The sequence below is a fragment of the Pinus tabuliformis genome, chromosome 5_2 (genome assembly GCF_031772625.1).
Source record: "Pinus tabuliformis cultivar Carrire ecotype Pingquan chromosome 5_2, CPIR1, whole genome shotgun sequence".
NCBI lineage: Eukaryota > Viridiplantae > Streptophyta > Pinopsida > Pinales > Pinaceae > Pinus > Pinus tabuliformis.
The window spans coordinates 1,076,622,669-1,076,641,217 of NC_142306.1; positions in this window are offsets into that span (position 1 = coordinate 1,076,622,669).

Below are 18,549 nucleotides of genomic sequence, written 5' to 3' on the forward strand. Positions count from 1 at the left end.
TAAAAATGCTACAAAGGCTAATACAAGAATATGAATGTCTCAAAGGACAGCTCTGACTGTAAATACAAAATCAGAAGATAGGAATTAGCCAAACATGCTCTTTCCCAAACACTAAACAATGAATTTTGTACCTTATACAGTACTTTCCCCAATTGGCCCTGGTGGCCCTTTAAACTTGCATGGAGAATTTCGAGGTGAAGATGACCTCAATTGGTTCTGAAACCTCTGCCATTAGACTCAGAAGGTCGAAAATAGTAGACATAGGCTTTTGAATCACCAAAAACGGATGAACATAGCCCCCAAACAGCTCATGCACTGAAATGGCCCTAGTGGCCCTGAAAGCTTCCCTGAAGCTAAACAGTGAGAAGAATGCCTCAAAAGGAAAAAAGAGCTACAGAAATGGATTCAGAATGCTGAAAAATTTCAGGAATGAACTTCGTTCCACATTCAATGGCTGCACAATTACCAATGCAGCTCCCAAACTGATTTGGCCCTAGTGGCTCCTGGAACTTCCACGAAGCTAAAACACCTGCAAATGACCTCAGATGGCTGTGAAACCTATGCCAATGGCTTCAGAAGGTCGAAGAGACCCAAAATCAAAAAAAATTCGTCCAAAACGGACTTTCCTAGCCAAAGTTATGGCCATTTACTCCCAATTGCCAGCTTGGCCTAAAGAAACTCCAGTTAACTTTAGTTACGGCCAGTTAGGCCCGCCAAATATGGCGGGACCGCCAAATTTGGCGCTCCGCCAATTCCGCCGCCAACTTAACTGCAGTCATATTAAATGCTTGCCTCGGATTGCGTGCCCGACGGTTAGTGTGCTGGCGGTTAAATGGTTGGCCCACGGTTTTGGGGCTGTGGTCACATGGTGTGCGGGGCTGGCCCTTAGGGGCTGGCCCCCTTGGTTTCCCGCCCAGCACAATTTTTAACCTTTTAAATAATTACCGCCGCTTCTCATTCAACAACCGACCATGTGGTGCAATGGTAAGTTAGTTCGCTTGTAATATGGAGGTCGTGGGTTTGATCCCCCATCCGACCAAACTTTTAAACGCACCCAACAACCTTTGCTGACGTCATCATGGGCCACGTGGCGCCCTTCGGGCCTGCCACGTGGCAGCTTCTGATTGGTTGCTGCAGAGGGAATATTCCCTAGAATATTCCAAGGAATATTCTACAGAATATTCTTTTTTTAATTTTTTTTTTCAAAATTCAAAATTCTAATGTTATTAGGCAATTCTTATTTTTGGCATAACTTTCTCATACGGCGACCGTTTTTCGAACCGTTTGTGGCGCCGGAATCAAGAAGATGAGCTCTATCCGGTTGTTTAGGTTCCAATCAGTTCTGAGCACTTTCATTTTTGACCATTTTACGACACTTGGTCCTGAGCTCCTGATCACACCTCCCAAATGAGAAGGCTTTTGGTCCCCAAAAGCTCACTGAATTTCTGAACTGAACTGTACAGCACTTGAGGAACAGAAATATCCTCCCCCATTCAGCCAAAAGAGCATACTGATGCCAAAATGTCCTGCCTTATCAACTGTCGTCATGGCGAATGTTGCTGCATAAACCAAGGACTCGTCGAATCCCGACCAACCTTGTTCGCCAGACAAACTGAAAGTTTGCAGAAACCAGCAATGAAACTTGCTGATATATGAGCTGAAATCTTCTCCTGAATATGTGGGTTTGCCACTGTCACGATGCCCATCCATGGCACCTCCGCTCCAGAAGAAGAGCTGCCTCCCAAATGAGAAGGCTCTTACAAAGATGAAATACTTCATCATCTCTCCCCTTTACAATCTTGGAGATCAAATTAACTTTTTCCAAGTCAAGATTACATTACATGCATGGTTAAAAACAAAGTAATCAACCCTTCAAGTTAATCACACATACATGTTTAAAATACAAGGAAATCATCATGATCCATGTGCTCATGCATATCATTCTCATGCATGCAGTTTATCCTTCAACTTTCTCTTAAGTACAATCATAAGTACAAGATCCTCGATCACATGTACATGTACTTTCAAAGCTAAAATGAATATATCCTTTGCTGCAATAGAGTGAGTCTCATACTCAGCTTTCCCATCCTGCAACTTGCATTCCCTTAACAAAGAAATGCATTCAATCAAAAGACATGCAACACTAATTGGATAAGAATTCTAACCACTTCTTACCAATCCATTTCAAAGGTGCTTCCTTTAACTGCACATCGATATCAACATGTGTATCATCCTGACACATATCAATGATGGAAACTTCCTTCCCATTCTTGCCATACTCTTGCTCCAATTTCTTTAACTTTTGGGGAAGCATTGTTGGATTTAGAGTCCAACACCTTTCAACAGTATGTCCATGCTTATGGCAATAAGTGCAACACATGTTCATCTTCTTGACAGCATGATTTGCATTGTTCATTGGAACTTTGGCTTCTTGCCTCCTTTCCTTCAAAAGTTTCCTGCATGTTGCCATTCTTTTCCAACATCTAGAAACACTATGGTTAAACAAACCACAAAAAGAACATGCAATTCTTTTCCAATGCTTGTGTGGAAATTCTTCATGCTTTACATGATCAAAGGAAATATGATTGAAATCAGATTTATACCTTTGTCTTTCACCTTCATTACCTTCATGAGGAGGTGAATCAAATGAAGAAGAATCTCCTTTTGGAACACCATCAATCCCTTCAATGGTTTTAGAGCTTTCACCACTCCCTTGTTCAAGTGCATGCTTATGCACACCTTCTTCTTGCAAAGCATGTTTCAAACTATTGCATTCCTCAAGAATACAACCTTTACAACCTTGAGATAAAGAACCTGAAATGAAACTCCTTCTAGGAACTGTTTCAATTGCCTTCATGGCTGCTTTGGAACATTCTCCATAAGATTGTCCATAACCAAGACCCAAATTCTTAGGCCTTACCTCAACCATTATTGGCTCAACTATACCCTGTGCATGTTTTCCCAATCCTTTTCCTTCATATCCCATTTTGGACATCAACTTGGACCCTATGCCTCTAGTATGTTTCTCAAAAGAACCAACATGAACATTCTTATCAGAATTTGAAGACAAACTAGAATTGTTTACCTCTTCTTCAAGCTGATACTTGGCTAAGGCTTCTTTGTCAACAAGGAGTTGTGTCTCCAACTCATGCATCCTTTCCAGATTCATGTTTGCAATATGGAGTTGGCCTTTCATTTCCTGCAATTGGTTAGAAAGCAATTGCTTTTCTTCCCTCATGGAATTCAACTGCTCTTGAAGTCTAGAGCTCTTTCTTTCATCCTCATACATTTCTCTCACCATATTCAACATGATGAAAAATTCTTGCTTCAAGCCTTCATCAAAGAATCTTGTGAAGGAGGACGATTTTGAGAACTCACTTATGGAAGTCATTATAAAAATGAACAAAAGAGCTTCAACAAACTCACAAAACAAGTAGTAAAGCAGTCAATCTTCAACACTGCTTAAGACACCTTTCAAGCTACACAATCAAGCTAGTGATGTCAGTCAAGCAAACCTAGTGCTCTGATACCATCTGATCTGAAAATGGAATGTACTTGTTTAAGGGTGCAAGGTATCCATTTCCAATAATTTCAACTGTGAGCTAGACACTCCAAATGACCTCTAAAAATGTGAAAACTTCTTATTTCTTATACAGAGATAGACTGTAGGGGCATTCACTGGACATGTCACCTCTAAAAAGAGGATGAGTTCCAGAGGCTACCTGGCCCTCTACAGGCTCTGCCTAAAGAAATAACAAAGTAAACACTTAGAAGTCTTTGACATACACATACTTGAAGTTTAAGGTCTTGCGGAATAAGACAAATAACTTTCTGTAGCTGAACAGGTGACTATGTGTGTATGTAAGTTATGTATATTTGCTGTTTAAAACTTTATATCAGTTTTGTTTAACATATCATCTTCAGCAAATAAAGACATCAAAATGATAAAGCAGTTCACCTCCTCTGGGCTACATCTGCTGGACCAAGCCTCTCCAACTAGGCTTGTCCTCTTGTATTAAAAATGCTACAAAGGCTAATACAAGAATATGAATGTCTCAAAGGATAGCTCTGACTGTAAATACAAAATAAGAAGATAGGAATTAGCCAAACATGCTCTTTCCCAAACACTAAACAGTGAATTTTGTACCTTATACAGTACTTTCCCCAATTGGCCCTAGTGGCCCTTTAAACTTGCATGGAGAATTTAGAGGTGAAGATGACCTCAATTGGTTCTGAAACCTCTGCCATTAGACTCAGAAGGTCGAAAATAGCAGACATAGGCTTTTGAATCACCAAAAACAGATGAACATAGCCCCCAAACAGCTCAAGCACTGAAATGGCCCTAGTGGCCCTGAAAGCTTCCCTGAAGCTAAACAGTGAGAAGAATGCCTCAAAAGGAAAAAAGAGCTACAGAAATGGATTCAAAATGCTGAAAAATTTCAGGAATGACCTTCGTTCCACATTCAATGGCTGCACAATTCCCAATGCAGCTCCCAAACTGATTTGGCCCTAGTGGCTCCTAGAACTTCCATGAAGCTAAAACACCTGCAAATGACCTCAGATGGCTGTGAAACCTATGCCAATGGCTTCAGAAGGTCGAAGAGACCCAAAATAAAAAAAAAATTCATCCAAAACGGACTTTCCTAGCCAAAGTTATGGCCATTTACTCCCAACTGCCAGCTTGGCCTAAAGAAACTCCAGTTAACTTTAGTTACAGCCAGTTAGGCCCGCCAAATATGGCGGGACCGCCAAATATGGCGGGACCGCCAAATATGGCGGGACCGCCAAATTTGGCGCTCCGCCAATTCCGCCGCCAACTGAACTGCAGTCAAATTAAATGCTTGCCTCGGAGTGCGTTCCCGACGGTTAGTGTGCTGGCGGTTAAATGGTTGGCCCACGGTTTTGGGGCTGTGGTCACATCGTGGGCAGGGGCTGGCCCTTAGGGGCTGGCCCCCTTGGTTTCCACCCAGCACAATTTTTAACCTTTTAAATAATTACCGCGCTTTTCATTCAATAACCGATCATGTGGTGTAATGGTAAGTTCGTTCGCTTGTAATATGGAGGTCGTCGGTTCGATTCCCCATCCTACCAAATTTTTAAACGCACACAACAACTTTGCTAACGTCATCATGGGCCACGTGGTGCCCTTCGGGCCTGCCACGTGGCAGCTTTTGATTGGTTGCTGTAGAGGGAATATTCTACAGAATATTCTTTTTTTAATTTTTTTTTTTCAAAATTCAAAATTCTAATGTTATTAGGCAATTCTTATTTTTGGCATAACTTTCTCATACGGCGACCGTTTTTCGAACCGTTTGCGGTGCCGGAATCAGGAAGACGAGATATATCCGGTTGTTCAGGTTCCAATCAGTTCTGAGCACTTTCATTTTTGACCATTTTACGACACTTGGTCTTGAGCTCCTGATCAGCACTACATACAGTAGAATGCACGGCATCGACGGTCGCGTAGACAATTGAGGAGTTTCTGCGGACTATGCTGGAAGCTGAGTTGAGGTCTTGCACAGGTGGTGTGACCACTTGACTAGCCGTAAGGACCAGAGTCTCAATGCTCTAGACAGTTGAAAGGGAGTACGAGACTCTAAAAGAGTCTATTTGGGAGCTGTGCGATGAGGGGGGTGCGTGCATAATTAGCATGGCACAACGTTCGCACTTGTGCAGGGGGGTTGCGCTACCACGCAGGTAGGCTGGGAAGTAACCGTTGGTGTCACTATTCATGAGGAGATGTCTAATTTAAGGCAAAAGGGAGTGGGCGACGGGCATTTAAGACACGAATTAAGAGCTAGATTTAGGGCAATTTGTTGCTAAGAAAGCATTGATAGCTCAGAATTGGGGGGAACGGTCAGAATTGAATTCAAAAAGCGCTATAAAACTCCAAGGGCTAGCCACGATACAACACTTGTTCATTTGAGATTTGAGCAATTACGTAGAGCACAGAGTGTTGAGTGCCAAGTGAGATTTGAGCCCTAAAGTTCGCGAAAAACCACAGATAGCTCAAGCAAAATGACAGCTACCAGGAGAGGTTTGGGATATATCGAAGGAACCACCGATGAGGTTGCGCAGAACCCCACGGTGCATGATGTTCCCGGAGACACTGGGGTCACGCCAGAAATCCTGAAATCACCTCGGATGCCAAGGCCCAAGAAGGATAAGCAAGTAGCAGGACTAGTTCGCATGTCCCCATGGAATTCGCAGTTTGGTAAACTCTCTATGGAAGAAAAGGGCAAGGCTGTCACCATTGAGACAGATGATGAGGAGGAGGACCTGCAGGCTCTCGTCGATGAGATAGAGGCAGCTAAAGATATGGAAGAAGACATCCAATCGATGTGCACTGTAGCGAAATTTCCCGAGTACGTCCCTCCATGGAAAGGGAAAGCTAAGATACCCAAGGATTTGGATGCCACTAAGAGCACACTCCAAACCACGCTCCTCCTCGATGGAATTGTGTTTGAGGGCTCGGCCCTGGGCCGTGTGCTTGCAATGAAGTTTGAGGATTGGGACCTCACGAACAGTGAGAAGTTCCCACATTTAGAGACTGAGAACCTCATGAAACAGAGCACGGAGGGGTCAGTTACAACCCTAGAGCCGTAGAAATGGCTACGTGGTGTGGAGAAGGATGGACCCCGCGGAGATAGCTGGCAAAAGCAGAGATTTGGCGCTCGCAGAGGTGATGAAGAAGAAATACAAAATGGAAAAGAAAAAGAGGGGTTATGCAATTAGAAACATTAAGGACAAAGGGGTGCGCATAGCCACCCAACTCGTGGCTGGGAAAGTAATGCAAAAATGTCGCCGAGATGAGGTACCAGCGCCGATAGTTGCGCTGGCAGAACAATGCGTGGAGGGGGTCCAATTCAACTGGGTTGAGTTCCTCTATGAGGAGTTACTAACTAACTACAAGGAAGCCCAGGAGCAAGGCAAGGTCTTCCACTACACGTGGTTGCTCTTGTTGATTTTACTGGTAATCGGGGAACTCCCTGTGGACAGTCAGTTCCCTAATATTGAACAGGACTTACCAGAGGTCGTAAAGTATGCATCACTCTGGGCTACTAAGGATGCCACACGGATCCGCGAAACAAAGATCTTCTGGGTGCTCATGGAGGCGAGCATCTGGATGTGTATCAATAGGAGGCCGTGCCTGTCCCCCATAGTGTACAACAGTTTGCGGAGTTTTGTAGACTTCAAGGTGGATATGCATAATGTGTATATCAAGGTGCGAAAATATCCGGTGTAGAACTGGACCAAGCTTCCCCTCATCGCCATTGATGATGTGATCTTCTTAGTGCTATAATCATGGCCTCCCAAGTGGCGCACCCCGGATTTGGTGTTGAAGGATAGAACAACAACGCAAAATCAGAAGGATGCAACCAAGTTGCGTGTCACGAAGTTCGCCCAGTAGAGGTGCAACGAGCAAGTGGCCGCAGAGGTAAGGGTTGCTCACGAAGCAACGAAAGCAGTCGAAGAGTAGGCAAAGGATGCCAAAAAAGTAGTAGCAACACATGTAATAGGGGCCACCACGACGCAGGAGGAAGGGGGCCAAAACTTGTCTACAGGATAGGGAGCAGAGGACATAGCATAAGGCGCAAACCCGAGCACAACGTCCACCCAGCTGAAACGATTGCGCGTCACGGAGAGATCAGGTCCATGAAAAAAGGTCAAGGCATCCAAATTGGACATCAAACTGATTACACTGACAGAAGGTGATCTCTACGACATCGGTGACATGGTTTGTGAGGTCACTAGGGAAGCGCTCCAGGAAACCATGTCAGAGCAACAGATTGTGTTGGGGGCCCTAAGGGCACAGTTGAAGAAATTCAGGTGTGACCCCCACAAGAAAGAGCAGTAGCAACCTACGATGCCGCAAGTACATCAATAGCAGAGTAGTTGCTATGCGCAAAGATGGCCAACACCATAGTGCTACCAGAAGGAGCACTAACAGCAGAGAACGAGGATGACAGAGCCGTGGTGGGTAGGATCAAGGGACTTGGCCTAAATTTGGCTGCCCTTCCGCGAGACACACTGTACCAGCTGTAGGATGGCATAACCACAAAGCTTCACACCAGGGAAGGCCACGTGATCTAGGTATTGAGTGAGCAAAAGATCAACATCGAATAGCTCAGCCTGCAGCGTGACGAGCTAGTGACACAGAATCAGCAGATTGCGCAAACAGTTGATGAAGCATGCCGGCACGTTCTAAAACTGTCCATCACCATAGACCTACCCACAGAGATGCGGATCCACTATTTGGAAAGTCGAGTCCAAAGCGCGCACGAGGAAGCAATGCGAGTGCAGCTGGAGCTGAACCTCCAGATTGCTGGGGTTGAAGGCACAACCTTCCACTCCTCCGGAAGTTAGAGAGCAGTGCGTTAGCACAATTCAAATAGGATTGGAAGAAATTGGATGGGCAGTGCAGGGCTGTACCAGTATGTTGGACCAAGCTTTTGACATCCTCACATCCTTGCAGGAGGACCCCAACATACAGTGCCTGGAAACAGAGGCACACGAACTGCAGGAGTAGTATGATAGTGTAAGGGGAACTGCGCAGACAGTCGTCCTCACCCAACGGCTGGCAAAGATGCAGCAAGTGAGGGCACTGAAGGAACAGGTGGATGCTATAAGACAGAAAGAGGCACTTCTCAAAGCGTGCGTCCAGCCTTGGATTGATGAGGCCTTCACCATTATGGCCGAGATTGAGGGAAAGCTTGCACAGATGCAGGGGGTATATGTGCTAAGGCAGGTAGCGAACCCTCACAAAGAAGCATTGGAGGAACGCATGCAGTAGGTCCAGCAAACCGCAAAACAGTGGGTCACAGACCTCTGAGCAGTACAGGACCAGTTGGAGGGGCTCTGTGCCAAGATCGTCGCACCAACAGAGTGACTCGAGACGAGTCACGATGATTGTGTTGGGGGCTTGCTGGGCATGGAATTCCCCCACATCATGTTTTGGGGCTTAGAGCCCAAGTTTTGGTCAAAGGTTTTGTAAGACTCCACGAATTGTGGGCGCGGAGCGTGAAGTAGAGGTTAAGTCATAGCGTTGTCCGCCTGTTGAAGCCCCGAAAATCGGGTCGACAACAAGGGGGATACCCACCCGGTCCGGACCTTGGTTGGAAGCTCCTTATTTGTTTGGTATAGCGGGTCTGACTGGGGATAATGGGACCAGTTTCCCAATCTAAGGGGTGTGTGTGTGTGTAGAGTTGGATGATGCTGATCTAGGAGTATTTAAAACTAATTTAATTCAAAATTCTAAACTAACTCTATGCTATTGTAATCTAATGAGAAACAACACATCTAATCTATGCTAACCCAGGGTGTATTTCTTCTATGATGTGATCTAAAGAGATTTCGAACAATAACTGGTAATAAAGATCATTCAACTATCATAAGAATAGAAATCAATTAAGATAAACCACTCTGCATAAAATGTTAAGCAAAACAGTTGTGAACAACATATCGCATAATAAGTTATTCATATATCAAACACAAATAAATGACTCCACCGTACAGAAGTGCCAAATGGTAACCCACACATTCATGCATTAACATATAAACAACTGAAAACTGTATATCACTTTAAGAATATAAGCATAAATGGTCAAGAGATAAAAGTACCATTTATGACTGGTTCCACTCATAAGCTTCAAGCAACAACGATTTATCTCTACTTGTTCTTACATCTACTAAGAGTACAAAAGTGAAACATCAGTAGCAGACATCAAATGCAAACATTGATAAATCTCGATCCATCCATTCATCAGAAACCCCCTCCGAGGGTGCAAAAGTGCATGTTCTAAGGACAAGTTTTTTGACAAATTTCTGGACCCTTCTCCAAATGCCCGAGAAGGGTTTAAATACTGCTAACTAATTAATCTTAATTACATAAATTTAGGACACGGTTTTAAATGACCGCCCTTCTACTAAAGCAAATTTATTTCTAAAACTTGAATCTAATTTCTAACCATTTCTGTATTTGCTCCTTAGTGCTGTAAGCAATGCAACATTCGCCTGGGAAGAGTCGGCTGGTCATCTTTTCCTTTCGTTTGAGCTACGAAAATAGAAATAACAAGCGCTGGCACCGCTTTCTGGCAAACTAGAAGATATTTTTGAAAATCTTCCTATGGCTTGGTGTATTCACTATGTGTATACTTGGTAATAACCCAAATTTCTCTCAAACTGATTGTGCTTTTGCTATTTCGGTTTCCGGCCTTGCGAATGACTGAATAAGTTAGGGACTTTGCTCTCTGAACAATTTTCTGTATTGAAAACTGCCTCCGTTTTTTGTTCCAGGCTTTTCTGGTGCGTTTTCCCTCTTTAACGCCTTTTTCTTTTTGCTTTACCCAGTCTAAGCTTCAGGATCTTTTGTAAACATGCTGCTTTTGTGCACCTTTGGCTCTGAGTTTTGGATGGCCTATTGAAATTAGTATCTGTTGAGTGATACTCTGGAATCTGTGGTCCTGTTGCATGCGGCATCCGTTTGTGAAGGCATCTCTTCTCTGTTCTCCGAGCATTGACGCTTTCCCCTTTTCCTTAGATGTTTCCTGCACATTGCTTTATGTTATTTGCTGTCTTACAGTTTACGCAAAGGAAAAGAGTAATGACGAAAAGATTGACATGAAAGCTTTAAGCTCTAATGAATGCATAATCATGACACCCATAATGAACCGACTCTTCGAAAAACACAACACAATCCTTCTTGGATACTTTGTCGTACAATCATTAATTTCTTTTAAGGCGCGCGCCCAAATTTGGTCTACAGACAGCTTTCCTTGAATACTGTGTCGAGGAAATTTTGCGATGGGTGATTTCTGCGACTCGCATCGCAGTATCAAGGATTGCATCGTCAAGATGTGTCATCGCAGATCGCAATATCGCAGATCGCAACATCGCAGATCGCGCTTAGTCATCCAATCATTGTGTGCTGCTTATGCGATGTTACAGTATGAGACGTCGCATATCGGCCGTCGGAGATTCCTTAAGTTTTTTATTTAAGAGTGCTTCACCATATATGCGATGCGATGAATTTCACGTCGCTTCTTCGCAGCTTATTATGCGCATAGGAAAACGTTTCACTCTCTTCTCGCGATGCGATACAGCTTTAGGGAGTTAAAATAGAAAAATTTTGATAAAATGTTTTTTTGGATTTTTTATTAAGGGTCCCCATTTGCTTGGTGTTATCACTAATACCAAACAAAGAGGGGGGTTGTTGGTGGTCACAACAATGGCGATTCACTGTGAAGAACCAGTTATCTCTGCTTTTCTATTGAATTTTAACTTCCGAAGCAGAAAAAATTTTCATATGTCTAAATTTTGTTATGGACAGATAGAGTACATTACGCCTTATCCTATCACTGATATTTTGTATCAACTTTTTCATATTCCAATTGTTTGTTTCCTCAGGCTTAGTCCTTGTATTCACACCAGACATTACTTGGTCTTTTAAAGATAAAATAAGGTCTTCTCTGTGTGCTGGCTTTTAAAATATGCTTATTTGTCGTAGGTAGAGCCTCTGCTGCCCGCAAGCATCCATAGCCTCGACAGGGTTACCTGTTACCCAGCAATGATCCTTTATCCTACTTAAGGCTGTTTACAACTTTTCAGAGAAAAACCCCTTTTAACACTTTTTCCTTTTTTATTCTCTAAAGAACAATGTCTTGGTTTGGTGGCCAAATTATGACACAGTCATTCACTTGATTTACACTTTTGCTGAACAGCTGGCTCATGATGAGACCCCTTGTCTTTTGATTGCAACAATCTTGAGTCGTTGCCCTGTTTTGGTGAACAGTATTGGCAAAGTCAGCAAGTTATAATATCTGTGATCATGATAAGCCGACTCGTGATGAGACCTCTTATTCTTTGAGATATAGTGTTTTCTCGGATTGTTCCTCTGAATGCTGCGATTTCCTTTAGTAGGGAGGAAGTCATTGTTTTTCCTTAAGAAAGTTCTGGACAACAATAATAGAGTTTGAAAACAGCAGTTTTACAGAGAATATTTATTTTATTATTGATACCTTTCATTGTGCTGATATAAAACAATTTTTTCACCAAAGGTTGCTTTCATCAAATTTTTTGAAGTTGAAACTAGTATCATATCTAGGCTAAAGTTAACTCTACCTGTCAATAATAAAGATCAGATTTTTCGAAAAATTTTGCTACTTGTACAAGTGAAAAAGCTCAAAATCTGATAGAGAATTGGTGTCTTTTTCATGAACCCCTTTAGTAACCATCTACAACTGGTTTATTTATAAGAAAGAGAAAAACAAATAGAAACTATCCTACAAAATAGAAGAGTGATCTTCTATGGAAAATATATTTTAAGGATCTGTCCGTTAACAGGCAAAGAATCCCTTCTACCTGCTAAATCCTGCAACACAAACGTTGATGGGCCTATGACTTCTACAATTTGAAAAGGACCAAGCCACATTTTCTGAAATTTTGTATGTTTGCCCTTTTCTTCATGAGCCTTATCCCATTTCAAAACTAAATCTCCCATCTGAAAATTCTTTCTGGTCATTATGCTTGAGTCAAAAGAGGATTTTATCAGCGCTTAGTGATGAGCATGGGTTTTCTTAGCTTGTTCTCGTCGTTCTTCTAATTTAATTATTTCCATTTGTCTTAGTTGTATGGAGGAAGTAGATACCTCATCGATGTGTTGTACTAAAGACAAAGAGGGGATGACTAAGTGAGTTGGAAGAACCACTTCTTTCCCATAAACTAAATTAAAGGGAGAAGTGCCGATTGACGCTTTCTTCGTTATTCTATCTGCCCATAAAGCATTTACCAACGCTTTGTGCCAATTCCTTTGGTTCTGGTCAACTGTTATTTTAATAATCCTGATCAGGTTTTTATTTGTCAATTCAGCCAATCCATTACCTTGCGGATAGTAGTTGGCCGAATATTTCAGTTTGAACCCTCTTTTAAGTGCAAACTCAGTCATGGTATTTCCAGAAAAGTATGAGGCATTATCAAACATTAAGGCCGTTGGCAATCCAAACCTAGTGATTATAAATTGATCTATGAATTCAATAATGTTTTCTGAATTAGCTATCTTGAGAGGAACTGCTTCTACCTATTTAGTAAAATAATCTGTTGCTGTGAGGATGTACCTATGCTGCTTAGAAGAGTGAGGAACGATCTCACCTATTATGTCCAAGCCCCACTGACTGAATGGTTGCTCGATGTTTACCAGCTGTAGTGGCATGGACGGTTTCTTTTGTTTCCCTGCAGCAGTCTGGCAGACTTGGCATTTCCTCACGTAATTGTGTGAGTCTTTGAACAGCGTGGGTCAATAATATCCTGCACGTAAGATTTTATGTGCAGTAGCATCTCCAGCATAGTGTCCGCCCGCTGGTCCATCGCGGAGTTCCTGCAAAACCTTTTCGGCTTCAGTTTTCTCAAGACACCTAAGAAGCACAGAATCATAATTCCTTTTAAACAGAACATCATTTATGAGCTGGTATTGTTTAGCTTTCAATCTCAGAGCTCTTTTCTTGGTGTGATCCAAGTGTGATGGAGCATACCCGTTCTTAAGATAATAAATGATGTCAACATATAATGATTCTGCATCGTTTAGGCTTACCTCATACGTATGTACCTCTTCAGATGAATTCTCAGGAATTTGCGATGCTCCATCCAACATTTTGCAGAAGCCTTGACCTCTTACAATGCTTGCTGGTTTGATCTCAAGATCGTATTCTTGTAAAGCGGTGATCCAATTTGCTCTTTTTTCACCCACATCCTTCTGTATTAGAAGGTTTCTTACTGCTGGAAACGGTACTATGACCTTAGTATGGGCTTTAAGTAGAAAATGTCGGAAATATTTGATCGCTTTGAAAACAGCATATGCCTATTTCTCCACGTATGAATAGTTGAGTTCAGCACCTTGTAAATTCGAGCTAAAAAATGCGATTGGAGCTTCCGCTTTCTCTTGATTTGCTTGAGTTAGAATCGTGGCATATGATTTCTCTGAGGAAAATGTGTATAAGATAAAAGATTCTGAAAAATTCGGGGTTGCTAAAGATGGAGCGTTAATGATAGCTTGTTTGATCAGGTTGAACGCTTCATGCTCGTCTTGACCCCATTTAAAAGTTGAATTCTTTTTAATCATATTTTGCAAAGGAGAAACAATACGTGAAAAATCTGGGACAAATCTCTTCACAAAATTGATTTGACCAAGGAAAGATTGCATGGCTTTTTTGTTATGAGGCATGGATATTTCAGAAATTTCTTTGATTCTGTCAGGTTCAATGTGAATACCAGATTTTGACACTATGAATCCTAGAAGTTTTCCTTCACTTAATGCGAAAAAATATTTCTTTGGGTTAAGTGAAATCCCATACCTTAAACATCGTTGAAAGATTTGTTTCAAGTCTTTGAGATGGTCGCTTCGCTTCTTGGAGTACACTGTTATATCATCCAGGTAAATCACTACAGATTTATTGACTAAACCTTTGAATGCGATGTCCATGGCTCTCTGAAATGTAGCGCCGGCATTGATCAAACCAAATGGCATCTTCCGATATGTGTATGTGCCCCATTTAGTTCGGAATGTGGTTTTTAACTGATCATCGGTATGTACCAGCACTTGATTGTATCCTGAAAATCCATCCAAAAAAGACATTAATTCTGAACCTGCTACTGCCTGTAATATCTGCTCCATAGGTGGGAGGGGAAAATTGTCTTTCTGACAGGCTTTGTTGAGATTCCGAAAATCGATACAGATTCTAATATCTCCGTTTTTCTTTCTAACGGGTACCATATTGGAGACCCATTTGGAATTTCTGACGGGAAAATTATTTTGGCTCTTAATAGCTTATTTAGCTCAATTTTTATCTGATTTTCTAAATTGGGGTGGATTTTTCTGAGTTTCTGTTGGACAGGTTTTTCATTGTCAATCATATGGATAGTATGTTGAATGATAGAAGTGTTGTATGTCTTCAGCTCATCGTAATTCCAGGCAAAAACATTTTTGTATTGTCTCAAAAGACGGATATACGCTAATTTTTCTTCAGGGGTTAGGCCGTGGCCTAGATTAACATTTTGTGGTTTATCATCGGTTCCTAGGTTTACTAATTCGTAGTTCAGAGTTGAACTGTAGAGATTAGAATTGGTAGACCTTTTAAACTGACTTTTCAAATCATATAAGTCTTCTAACTTAACCACCGATTTAGGTATAGCATTATCAGTGCTATTTTGTTGTATTTGTCGATCATGATGGTCTTCGTCAATTATTTGATTGGAGTAGGATCCTTCAGAAGTGAGGAAATTTACAATGTCAGGATCGTCATTGAATACTCTCCAGTTTGTAATGTTGTCAGGGATGGACGGTCTAAAGATTAATTCTATTGAGAATCTATCTGGACTAAAATCTTCGGAGGGAATAAGTCTAGAGGCTACGTTAGCTAACAGGTCTGCGCTCGCATTTTGGAGTCTTGGGATTGATGAAATATTGAATGCTATGAAATGTGCAGTCAGATCTTGTACTAAAGATTGATAGTGTTTCAAATGACCTGATAGGCAATGTATGGTGTTACCTACCTGTTTGACGACAATCTCAGAGTCCCCGAAGACTTGAAGGTACTTAATGTTCAACCTGATTGCTTTGTATAGGCCATGCACGAAGGCCTCGTATTCCGCTGTATTGTTTGTGCAATCGAATTCAAGTCTGCACGTAAGCATGGTCTTATTTCCCTCTGGGCTAATCAGAACACATCTTGCTCCTGCTCCCTCGTTTGATTTAGAGCCATCAAAATATAATTTCCAAAACAAAGATGTATTTACAGGTCTATCTAAAAAATTAACACACTTTGAATTATCAGTTTGGGAAATTTTTTTGACTTGGGACAAAACTTAATTTTCTAAGTAAGGTGAGGTATGAGCATTGAAATTGCCGAGGAAAGAATCTACCGAGTAATTGCCTATGATACTGCTGTTGTATGCTATTGCTTCATTTTCTCCCTCCAATTCCGTTACTATGTACTTCTGGTGTAACTCTCGTTCAACCTTTATTTGATTCGGTTTACCATTGTAGGGTAACCACATGTACGACCAGTCGGTTGAGAAGTATCCATGGAGTTTTTCAGACCAATCCCTGCTAAGAATCAAGCCATAGAATTTTGAGATGTCAGCTACTAGAATGTCAATAACCTGACACACCTTCGAGTTAGATGACAATCTTATGGTCACTTGATTAAGTTCACCAATCACTTCGACTTCAGACCGATCAAGCTGAACTATGCGCACTGCGGATTTTTGTGGTTGAACATTCAACTTGGCACATATTGATCTGGGTAAAATATTCGTTGAAGCACCAGAATCTACCAAACAATTGTGCACATTTTTATTGAAAATTTCATAAGTGAGAAGAAAAGGGGGAGTGTGAGACCTTGATCTTCCTCCAATCAAGGCGATGTCATTTGGGTCAACTTTATTGATCGTGTTGGTTGGAGGTCTTCCCATGTTGTGGGCAGCTACAGCTGTAGGCAAAGATGTAGTAGGCACGGCATGTAATTCTTTCATCATTATCTTCTGTTGATGTTTCAATTTGCTCAATTCATAAAGAGTGATATTAGCCCTAGTTTTTTTCATGTCATCAATAATATTGTACTCCATTTCATCTGACACAATCAGTGTTCTTGATGGAGGTGTTTGATCTGATTGGACTGGGCTAGATTGAGTCGCTTTAGCGGTCGTTTTCTTTGTTGCGAATTTATCTTTTGCTGCAGGGCTTGCGCCCTTCTGCTTAGGGGTAGTTTGGGGAGGATCAAGTTGATTTTTGCTTCGTGTGCTAACCGGAAATGCTTCTTGATCTTCTTCTTGCGGGAGGATGAAATCCCACATTCCTTGTAGTTCCACAACTTCTTCATCATCGGTCTGTCCTTCAGTGGTATTCTCTTCTTCTTCCTCTTCTTCGGATTCGACGTTTGAGATAGCGTTGGGTGGTTTCACATCCATTGAAGGACTTCTTTTAAAAGCTCTGTTGGGCTTTTTTGAAGAAGTTTCTGCTACTTGTTTTTTTATGTCAATCATCTCATTGGACATGGTTTTTAACACTTTTTGTAATCCTTCCAAATCGAAAGGGTCTTTCGTTTGTTTCTTCTTGGGGTCTTTCTTGAAGGAGACTTTCTTCGATTTGCGTTCTTCCATCGCAGATCTTTTTTCCAGGGCTACTACGCGTTTCTCTACTGCTATCGCCTCTGTCAAGTTTTCAACTAAGGTTGTCTTATTTTCCCTATCCACAAAGATTACCAAGTTTGATGGTAAGGCCGTAATATACCATTCACATCTTACTTCTTCGCTAGGTTGGGAAGCAGCGGGAATTTTGTTGAGGATTTTATTGAACCGTAAATTGAAATCTTTGATGGGTTCTCTAGCCTCGGCTTTAAGATTGGATAGGTCATTGATTAACGTCACCGTTGATCTGTCATCACCAAACTTGGTAAGGAATTGACTTTGAAAAATGTCCCAACTTGTGATAGACCCAGAAGGTAATGAAAAGTACCATGACCCGGCTGTTCCTTGCATTGTATAAGGAAAAAGCCGGAGGACAGCATCCTCGTTGGTAACTCCGTTGAGATTGACAGAAAGCATGAAATTATTAATATGCTCTTCAGCTAGCATGCCTGCTTCTGGATTGAATTTGGGTAGCCATTTCTCAGGATGGGCCGGTATTTGGCTCAGGGGTGGAGGCATTAAAACTGCCCCAGGATTGTTCCATGGAGACTGGGCCATCGCTGAGCAGCTAGTAAATGAAAGTGCATAGGATGATCCCTGATGTTGGGAGATGAAGATATTATGATCTTTGATGATTGAAGGAGAGGGGTTGTGGAAGATGGATGAGTGGTTTGGAATGAAGATGTGGGTGGCTGACTTCGCGGTGAGGGAGTTAAAATGGACGACGTAGATGAAAGAGTCTCACTGTCAGACTCTGGAGGTGTTTTCCTTGCTCTTTTCCTGGTAGAGAGAGGGAATTCAGTTGGCTGGATGCCAAATTTTTCACTCTTTAATCTGGTTAGGGGATGAGCAGGATTGTACTGCGAAGTCACACTGCTTTGAGATTTATCAGACCTCTGTGTAAAGATAGAAAATCCCTTGAGTTTGCGAATCAGAGTTTGAACTTCAGGGGGTTCAATGGTAAATTGGTCCGAAATAATAGGGTATGTAGCAGCGGTTGATACTCGAGCGACTTCTGACTCTGGATTTAAACGTACTGGGGAAGTCGGGGGAGTTGATGAGGGCGATTTACTCTCAGAATGGTATTTAGATTTTGATTTAGGTGCCATTCATAGTTCGGGCCCTCCTTCTACCGCCAAATATGTTGAAGCCCCGAAAATCGGGTCGACAACAAGGGGGATACCCACCTGGTCCGGACCTTGGTTGGCAGCTCCTTATCCGTTTGGTATAGCGGGTCCGACTGGGGATAATGGGACCAGTTTCCCAATCTAAGGGGTGTGTGTGTGTGTAGAGTTGGATGATGCTGATCTAGGAGTATTTAAATCTAATTTAATTCAAACTTCTAAACTAACTCTATGCTATTGTAATCTA